This window comes from Phocoena sinus, chromosome 12, assembly GCF_008692025.1.
Source record: "Phocoena sinus isolate mPhoSin1 chromosome 12, mPhoSin1.pri, whole genome shotgun sequence".
Classification (NCBI taxonomy): Eukaryota; Metazoa; Chordata; class Mammalia; order Artiodactyla; family Phocoenidae; genus Phocoena; species Phocoena sinus.
The window spans coordinates 77374795-77383708 of record NC_045774.1 but is presented as its reverse complement, the minus strand read 5'-3'; the positions used below and the strand labels follow the sequence as shown (position 1 = coordinate 77383708).

General features: G+C 40.9%; 1 non-coding gene across 1 annotated transcript; it reads left to right on the top strand.

Moving 5' to 3' along the window:
- Nucleotides 1–632: 632 nt before the first annotated feature.
- LOC116763841 lies at nt 633–769 on the top strand. The gene has a single exon (XR_004352653.1). It is a non-coding gene; the product is annotated as a small nucleolar RNA SNORA70 (small nucleolar RNA).
- Nucleotides 770–8914: the final 8145 nt, after the last annotated feature.

Genomic DNA, 8914 nt, shown 5'->3' with positions numbered 1-8914 from the left:
CTCAGTATTCCCGGGGATGCTAATGGTCATTCATTTGGTCCGAGTGGGTGTCTCCTTTCTAGGTGATTTGAAAGGTGTCAACAAGTTTTCTAAATCAAAACTACCTGCGACCAACCTGCTCAAACATATACTAGTCATCTTAACTAGATTAAGGAATGACATTGCTCGAGAGTGGTAATGTACTCATTTTCCTTTAGCCGTATCTCATGAGAAAATGATCTTAACTCTTAGGCACCTAGCAGAGCACAAGAGGTAAAGAGGGGGCTGTAACGTGTGGATTTGTGTAAGAGTGAGGAAGGTGGAGATATCCAGGCGTGCGAGCCCTGAGCAGCCAGGAGACTAACTGCAGAAGGGATGAGCCAGAAAAAAGAGAGAACAGGAGCTCCAGGTAAATGTCGACAGTTTCACAACTTTAGATAAGGCCCAACCTTGGCATTAGGTTATGTTCAGACACTTCTTCATTCACAAAAAAAAAAAAAACAAAAACATTCTTTTTTTTTTTTTTTAATAACACAACCATCTGTTTTGCTTAGAAGAAATAATGTACAATTAGTACATTTTAATTTGCTAATCCAATGTGCCTTGCCCACACTCAAAGGAAACAAATGTAAAGTAAAAAATGTCTTAGATGTTTGCAGCCAATTAAGTTGACTGCGCTCTTTTCCCCGTGAGGGCCCGGGGTGCAATGTCTGCAAAGAGCAGCCTCCTGGGTGTAGTATACACAGCCTATTGCCTGTATGGTTTGCCCGAAGGGACCTTGGAGACAGCCCTTTCCAGTGGACGTTCAGGACTGACATGCTGTCCCTAATCTAGGCTCCAGACAGGTATGCACAGTGCCTTTGGAAAGCCCCAGGGCACAGTGGCCGGGGTCCACACTGGCCAAGTCATAATGTCCATCCACCCCAAGCTGCAGAACAAGGAGCATATGATTGAGGCCCTCCGCAGGGCCAAGTTCAAGTTCTCTGGCTGCCAGAAGATCCACATCTCCAAGAAGTGGGGATTTACTAAGTTTAATGCAGACGAGTTTGAAAACATGGCGGGAGAAAAGCGGCTCATCCCCGATGGCTGTGGGGTCAGATACATCCCTAATCGTGACTCTCTGGACACATGGCTGGCCCTGAGCTCGTGAGAGCCTTGGCGCTGTCCCCTCCTTACTCATGCCCACCAATAAATCCTACTTTCCTGTCAAAAAAAAATAAAGATGTCTTAGACGTATGAGGTAAAACTTGCCAGAATTCAGCTTTCAGGAGAGAAAGCTCAGGATAGGTTAGAGGTCCTGGCGATTTGAAAGGGCAGGCAGCTCAGTGTCCAGAGACTACAGTTAAGAGAGTTCTGGGGCTTCCCTGGTGGCGCAGTGGTTAAGAGTCTGCCTGGGATGCAGGGGACGCGGGTTCGAGCTCCGGTCCGGGAAGATCCCACATGCCGCGGAGCGGCTGGGCCCATGAACCATGGCCGCTGAGCCTGCGCGTCCGGAGTCTGTGCTCCGCAACGGGAGAGGCCACAACAGTGAGAGGCCCACATAACGCAAAAAAAAAAAGAGAGAGTTCTGGAACTCAGGAGCCCGTAACGAAGCCTGCTCACGTGCACAGGCCGTCTCCCATCTCTGGTGGAGATCTGGCTTGATCAGTGTCCCATGAGCACTTACTATTCTCAGTCCTGCCTCACCCACCTACACCTGATCCTCAACACAGAAGTCAGAGTAATCCTGTAAAGTCAAATAATGTCACTCCTCTGCTCAAAATCCTCCGGTGACCCAGACAGACTCTAATAAGAGCCAGAATCCTTGCATCACCCACAAGATGCTCTACTTTCTGAGCACCCATTGTCTCTCGGACCTATTTCCTTTCCTTCTCCTCCACACTTCTGCTGCAGCCCTCCTTATTGTTCAAGAACATTCCAGGCACACCCTCACCTCAAGGCTTCTCTACTTGTGGCTTTCCATATCTGGAGATTTCTCTTCCTAAACATCCATCTGTACCCAGGCAACTGAAAATGGATAAAGGTAAACATACAACCTCACATTCTTGAGGTCTGTTCACACATGCTGTCTTCTCTCTGAGGTCGCTCAGACCATCCTATGTTAACTTGCAAGCTTCCTCCTGACCACATCACCAACTTTCTTCCCTGCTTTCGTGTTCTTAACATTTATCGACTTCTCACACACCACATATGTTATTTATTTATGTTTTATTTCCTATCTATTCCCATTAGAATATAAGACGCTGGAGGTAAGGGGTTTTGTTTTTTTGTTCATTTTCTTATGCCCCATATAAAACACAGTAAACAGTGCCTAACTTATGTGTTAATTGAATAAATGAAAGACATTCCGTTAGATGCTTGACACAGAGTTAAGAATGAATAACTATTCCCATCCCTGGGGAACGCCATATACAGGTGGGTGGCAGAACCAATATTTACAACACAAACTTGTAAATCTAAGTTGTTAGAAAAAGGTGGGGTGACTTGTACCAAAGTAGTGGTGCTGAGGACTCCTAAAGCTCTTGAGAACAGAATGTCCCTCTCAGAGGAGATGGCCCCTCTCCTGGTCACTAATGGATGGCAATGACACAAAGCCATTGCAAACATGATGAACAGACATTCTGACCAGTCAGAAACAGCCCCATTTTAAATACTCACGACAATTGATAATTCAGATGGATAAATGAAGATGGCTATTCCTTTTACAAAAATGCCGTAAAGATGCTCAAGATAGTGTTCCTGATTCATTTAAAATATTCATATTTGAAATAAAAAATTTTAAACTCCTGCTCTAGTCATTATCTACTGAGCTCCTAACCATTGTGTCAGGCACTGTGCTTGGAGCTAGGCGGGAAGGAAAGATAAAGAGGATGTAATTTCAAGCCTGCAGGAGCAGAGAGTACACCTGTCTGCTTATAGATAATTTTAGTAATAGAATGGCAGAAGGCTTATTCCTTAAAACCACTAATTACCATAAACTCATTAGAGATGAATGCAAATTCTTCATGGAGATACTTGTCATCAATAAGAAGGTTAGGGGAAAGGACAGATTGTTTTAAAGCAAGGCATTATCTGGAGTTAGAATCTCTCTTGGTTCTCCCTGATGCTTAACCTCAAAGAAACTCCACTGTTCTAAGTCACTTCTCTAACAGTAATGAACGCCATATCTGTATCTTCTGGATACACAATTGCCCCCAAGCACACCATGCTCTGAGTTAATTTAATTCATCACATTACTGGGTACCTGCTTCGTACGCATATATGGTTCGTGACATTCCCCTTTCTTTCCTTCCCCATCAATCAAATCTCTGCTCACCTTTTATACCTTATTCACATGCTACTTCAGTGAATTATCCCCTGAATTCCCCCCTTACCCATCTGTGCTTCCATAACTTGTGATATCACTTAACTAGTATTAGTTGAGTACTTCCTCTATGTCAGGCCTATCTCTAAAGTATGGGAATGTAAATATAAACAAAACAGAAAGAAAATTCCTTCCTGCGTGACACTTAAAATCTGGAACATGGTTTATGCCATAAAGAAATAAATACGTTGTCAAGTGGTGATAAACGGTATTTAAAATAAAGTGGTGTAACATCATTAGAGGCCTTCCCTGATTTCCTCGTTACAGACAAAGGAAGGGGATAATCAAGGAAGGATGCTGAGGAGATGGCATTTGAGCCGATACTTGAAGGGATACTTTGCATGCAGAAACACATGCAAAGGCCCTGAGGCAGGAACATGTTTGGGAGCTCTAAGAAGAGTAAGTGGGTCAATGTGTCCTGAGCACCATGATGGTGGGGGAGGCATTCAGAGAGATGGTCATACTGTGACCTTACCAAGGACTTCAGAATTTAAGTGTGATAAAAGGCCATAGGAAGTTTTTAGACATGAGAATTACACCACCTAAAAGATTACTCTGGCCGCTATGTAGAGAAGAGACTGGAGGGGGACAGGAGTGGAAGTAGCAAGTTCAGAGGGAGATTATCCCTGCTGAGAAATACTGGTGTCACTTATTTTGTATTTAGTTGCTTATGGTTTTTTACTGTAAGTGGCTTAAAGGTGGACCTTGATTTATTCATCTTTTATTGTCAGTATCCAGCAAATGCCTGGCACTTAGTAGATGTTTAATAAGTGCTTACGGAAGGAAGGAGGGAAGGATTGAGTAAATAATTAATGAGTATGATGATTCTTGAATCTAGTTAGAAGAAACTCAGATGGGAAAGTGTTGTTCTTTCCAAACAACAATACAAAAAGAAAAGTCTTCCTTATTTTTTTCAGTGAAAGGAACAAATTTGTTTCTTTGTTAGAAAATTGGAAAAGTTGGGTCCTACTCGCATTCCAACACCAAAAATGAATGTACAGCCATGAAGATGGCTTCATTCTGCAAAAACTGACCAATTGGTTTTAAGAGTTATTGGAAACAGAAAGAAAGAATGGCTCACATTTATTGGAAGTGGACAATGTTTTTCTAAACAAGAGAGAAATACTTCTTCCTTCTCTCTTAATGGGTGGTACTGTGCTCTTTTGGGCTTACAGAAAGCCAAGGCCATTGAGCAGATGGTCCATTATTGGGGTAGAGGAAAACAAATCTCTCATCTGAAATTAGTTTAACTTGGGAAGAAAATTTTCACTTTCACAGACGTACTTGAAGTTGGCACAAAAATGAGAACATGTTGAATTTAAATCAATTTCTCTGCTTCCTTATGTTTTCTGTTATCTATTAATCAAATGCTTTTCTGCTATATTTGGCAAAATAACAATAAAGAGTAAACTTTCGTCCTAAATACAATGATTGATCACCCAAGACGCACTTGTAACAAGACTGTGCTTAGGACTTCATTTAAAAATTCAAATTCAGTCCCGGCCACAGGGAATTTAACATTTGAACCATCAGTTTCACTCATAAACCAAGCCTTTGGATAGGAAAAAATGGGCAGTGTCACTGTGTCTGAGTCACAAGCATGCAATTCCCCTTGTCTGGAAAGATGGTTAAGGATGTCCTGATGAGTAATTGTAGACGGTTATAATGTCTCTGAGAATTTGGGGTAAAAACATACCCACATTCAGACACAGGTTTAGAGTACACACTCAGTGATGTCTGAGCACATGACAGACACTAAAGAAACTCTTTCTTGGAATATTCTTAATCCCTGGCACCCTACATCACAGTCTTATTTTTACATTTTACATTGCCTATGGAATCTGTTTCAATCTTAGGGGGTTTGTTGGTAAATGGCCATTCTACTTTTGAGTTGTTTGGGTGGAAACACTGGAGGTCTCCTTAACTCCTCTTTGTCTCCCATACTCTGCATCTAATTCATCAATAAATCCTGTCAGCTCCATCTTTCAAATACACCCAGAATCTTCCTACTTCTCACTGCTCTGCTGCCATCATTATCTTTCTTCTGGAATACTGCAAGTTCCCTAGCTTGTCTCCCTGCTTCTGACTTCAGCAGCCACTGGGAGGCAGGTAAAAATACATCTCTCCTCTCCTCAGCCCCCACAATGGTTTTGCATCAGGGTAACAAAGTCAGTAGGATACAAGGCACTATGTGACCTGTGTCTCCTAGACTCCTTTACCTTTCTAACCTCATCTCCTATGATGTTCCCCTTTATTCACTCTGCACCAGCCATGTCTCCAGCAAAAATCAGATATGGTGTTGCCTCAGGGCCTTTGCATATGCTATTCTCTCTTTCTGGTTTGCTTGTCTCCGGATATTTGCATAGCTCGTTACTTTATTTCTCTGAGGATTTATTGGAAAGTCATCTTCTACGTGAGGCCACCCTCTCTAGAATTGCCATACCACACCACACGTGCCTATCTCCCTTCCTGCTGTATTTTACTTCCTGGTATTCACTCCAATGTAGTAGACTGTATATTTTATCTACATTTTGTAATTGTCTTTTCCTCTACTAGAATAGGGACTCCAAAAGGACAGAGATTTATCTGTATTCACCACTGTATCCCTAGACACTAGAATAGTGCCTGGTACATGCTAAAGATGTAATAAATAATTTTGAATTAATTAATTTATAATTTTGAATTCTCCCTATCCAAATACATTTTATTTACAAATAATAATCTATGAGACTTAATTTTGGGGGTTTTTCTAGATAGAGTGTTTGTGAAACTCCTTGGTTCTTTTGCTTAAGTCATAAAGTGAAAGCAATAAAAAAATTAAGAAATATGAAAAGTGAGAAATTTAGCATGAAGAGAAGGAATCATAATATGTGGACCAAGAGGCTGTGCTGTGTCCATAAGTCTTTGTTGTGACCTGGGTAAACCACAGGAACTAGAATGGAACACTCAGCAAAAGTAAGAACCAAGCTCTCATCCCTCATCTCTACTTCTTGTAGATGTTAGAATTAACTCAAAAACTTAAAGTCAGTTTCTTCATATGCAATGAAGGAGCTGAACTAACTAGCTGACTCCTTGAAGCCTTTCCTAAGCTCTAATGTCATGATTGCTTACTTAGTAAAGAATTTTTTTTAAATAATAGATACAGCATGAGAAATATTCACTATTCAAAGGAAATTTATGGTAAGAAAAATTTTTTAAATATTGAAGAAGCAACTCTTAAGAAAGGATGAAACGGGATCTAGGGCTCGTAGCATCAAGAGTTTGTGGGTCTTTCCCTAGAGCACTGCCAGGTAATATGACTAACCAAGGTGAGTCAGGGCCAACCTGATGTTGCCAGACAATCAGGGTGATGTGAGAGAACTATGGTCCCTGTGGACCAACCATTACGGATGGGAGACTGTTCTCAGAGAAGAGGACCAAGAATAACTTCCTGAGTGTCTACTGAAACTTTCCATCCCAGGGAATCTAAAACAGTAGGTTTGACATCAGCACCAGTCTGACATCACACAATGGAGAGCATTCTAGGTAGATGATACTTTTTTGACTCTTTAATCACCAATATTAAGATTAACAATTCTTTTTTTTTAAAATTCAAATGGCAGGTTATTGACATGATAATTAATCTTAGATGACCCTCAAAATACTATCTGTTCGGGGCTTCCCTGGTGGCGCAGTGGTTAAGAGTCCGCCTGCCGATGCAGGGGACACGGGTTCGTGCCCCGGTCCGGGAAGATCCCACATGCCGCGGAGCGGCTGGGCCCGTGAGCCATGGCCGCTGAGCCTGCGCGTGCGGAGCCTGTGCTCCGCAACGGGAGAGGCCACAAGAGTGGGAGGCGCGCGTATCGCAAAAAAAAAAAAAAAAAATACCATCTGTTCAGTCAATACTCTAACTTTTACAACTTAATTTTATAGGTCATAAAAATCAGTTTGTACGCCTTCCCCCATGCAACCCAGACCCCACATTAAATAAAATCCTCTTCCAGTTCAATCTTCCTCAAAGGGCCCAACTAAAATTTCCTCGACAGAAATAGATATGGACTAATTTAAAACTTTTTATTATGTGCTCAGTAACATTTCTTTGTAATTAGTTATTTTAAAATTAACTGTGAAAAATATTACTGTGATTCTTCGATCTACTTTGTCTCACCGCCCAGTCTCTGAACGTTCGATTTTAGGGCTGATCTAAAAAATAAACAAAATTTATTTCTAAGTAGGTAGGAATTCTTTGATCTCTTGCCTAAAACCTACCATATAGTAAGTTTTAACTGGCATTTATGTGGCATCTTAAAATATCATCCACTCTTTATTTTCGAGTATGTCTCTTTACCCTTTCGTAGTACAGGGCTTGTCCAGTTTACATAGTGCTCTGCTGATTTTGGAGCAGATTTTGAATTCCCAACAGAGCTATGTGTCCTTGCCAATCTTCTGTCAAATTAAGTGTAATTCGTAAATAAAGGCCAAAAATTCAATCAAGGCTGTATTGAGAAGATTTCTTTTCTGATTTCCCTGAACCAGAAGTTTTGGAGTCTCTGAAACCTGAGTGCATATTCTGGTTTCTAAGTTTCTTCTATTGATATTTTTCCCCTCAGATTACATTGGTAGAAATTAAATGGTTCATTGCTTTGGGGGAAATTTTACTCTTTGCTCAATAGTTGAAATTTAAGATACTTTTCCCGCCTAGCTTTCACTTCCATTTGACAAGCTTCAGGCAGAATTTAAAGCAGGAATCTAGTACACCTAAACGCTGCTACAATAAGATAGAAATGGGCTTTCCATAGACTCTTTCCTTGAGAGTTATTGCTCAACAGTGCCTTCTCTTATCCCCCCAAATTTAATGAAATGTGTAAGTCGTCTCTTCTCAACAGAAGGCTTCAAAATACTAGGAAAATCTCTAACATAAGTTTTGGGGAAAACTGAATTATATCAGACACCAATAGACAATAACTACTTCAAAAATAGAAACTATTGATACACTCTAAGAATGTTTTGACCGGGGAATAATGGTGTGAATTGGTAATAAATCTTACCACTATAATTACAGTAAAGCCTATTTTTTCCCTAAACTTTTGTCTTTTGCCTTCCAAGAGATTTAAAGTTGCAAGAATTCCTCATGAGACTTACAAAAATAATGAAAAGGATAGAAAGGCTTCTAAGACGTGAGGTGAAGGCACTAGGTTGATTTAGCTCAGGGAAGTGCCTGAGGGGTGGATTTACCTTCAAACATTTGGAGAACTGTTCTAGGATGCCAGAGGACAGATGTCCTTCATTGCCACAAAGGGCAAACCAAGAGACAATGGGCTAAAATTCCAGTAGAAACATGGGAACACGTTTCTAAGTGTGTAAGGCAGTAGTTTACAACCCTAGGTGTATATTGATTCAACTGGGAGCTTTAAAAAATTACCACTGCCTTATGGTTACTACCAAGGGGGAAAGGGGGAGTGGGATGAACTGAGAGATTGGGATTGACATATATACACTAATATGAATAAAATAGATAACTAATGAGAACCTGCTGTATAGCACAGGGAACTCTACTCAATGCTCTGTGGTGACCTAAATGGGAAGGAAATC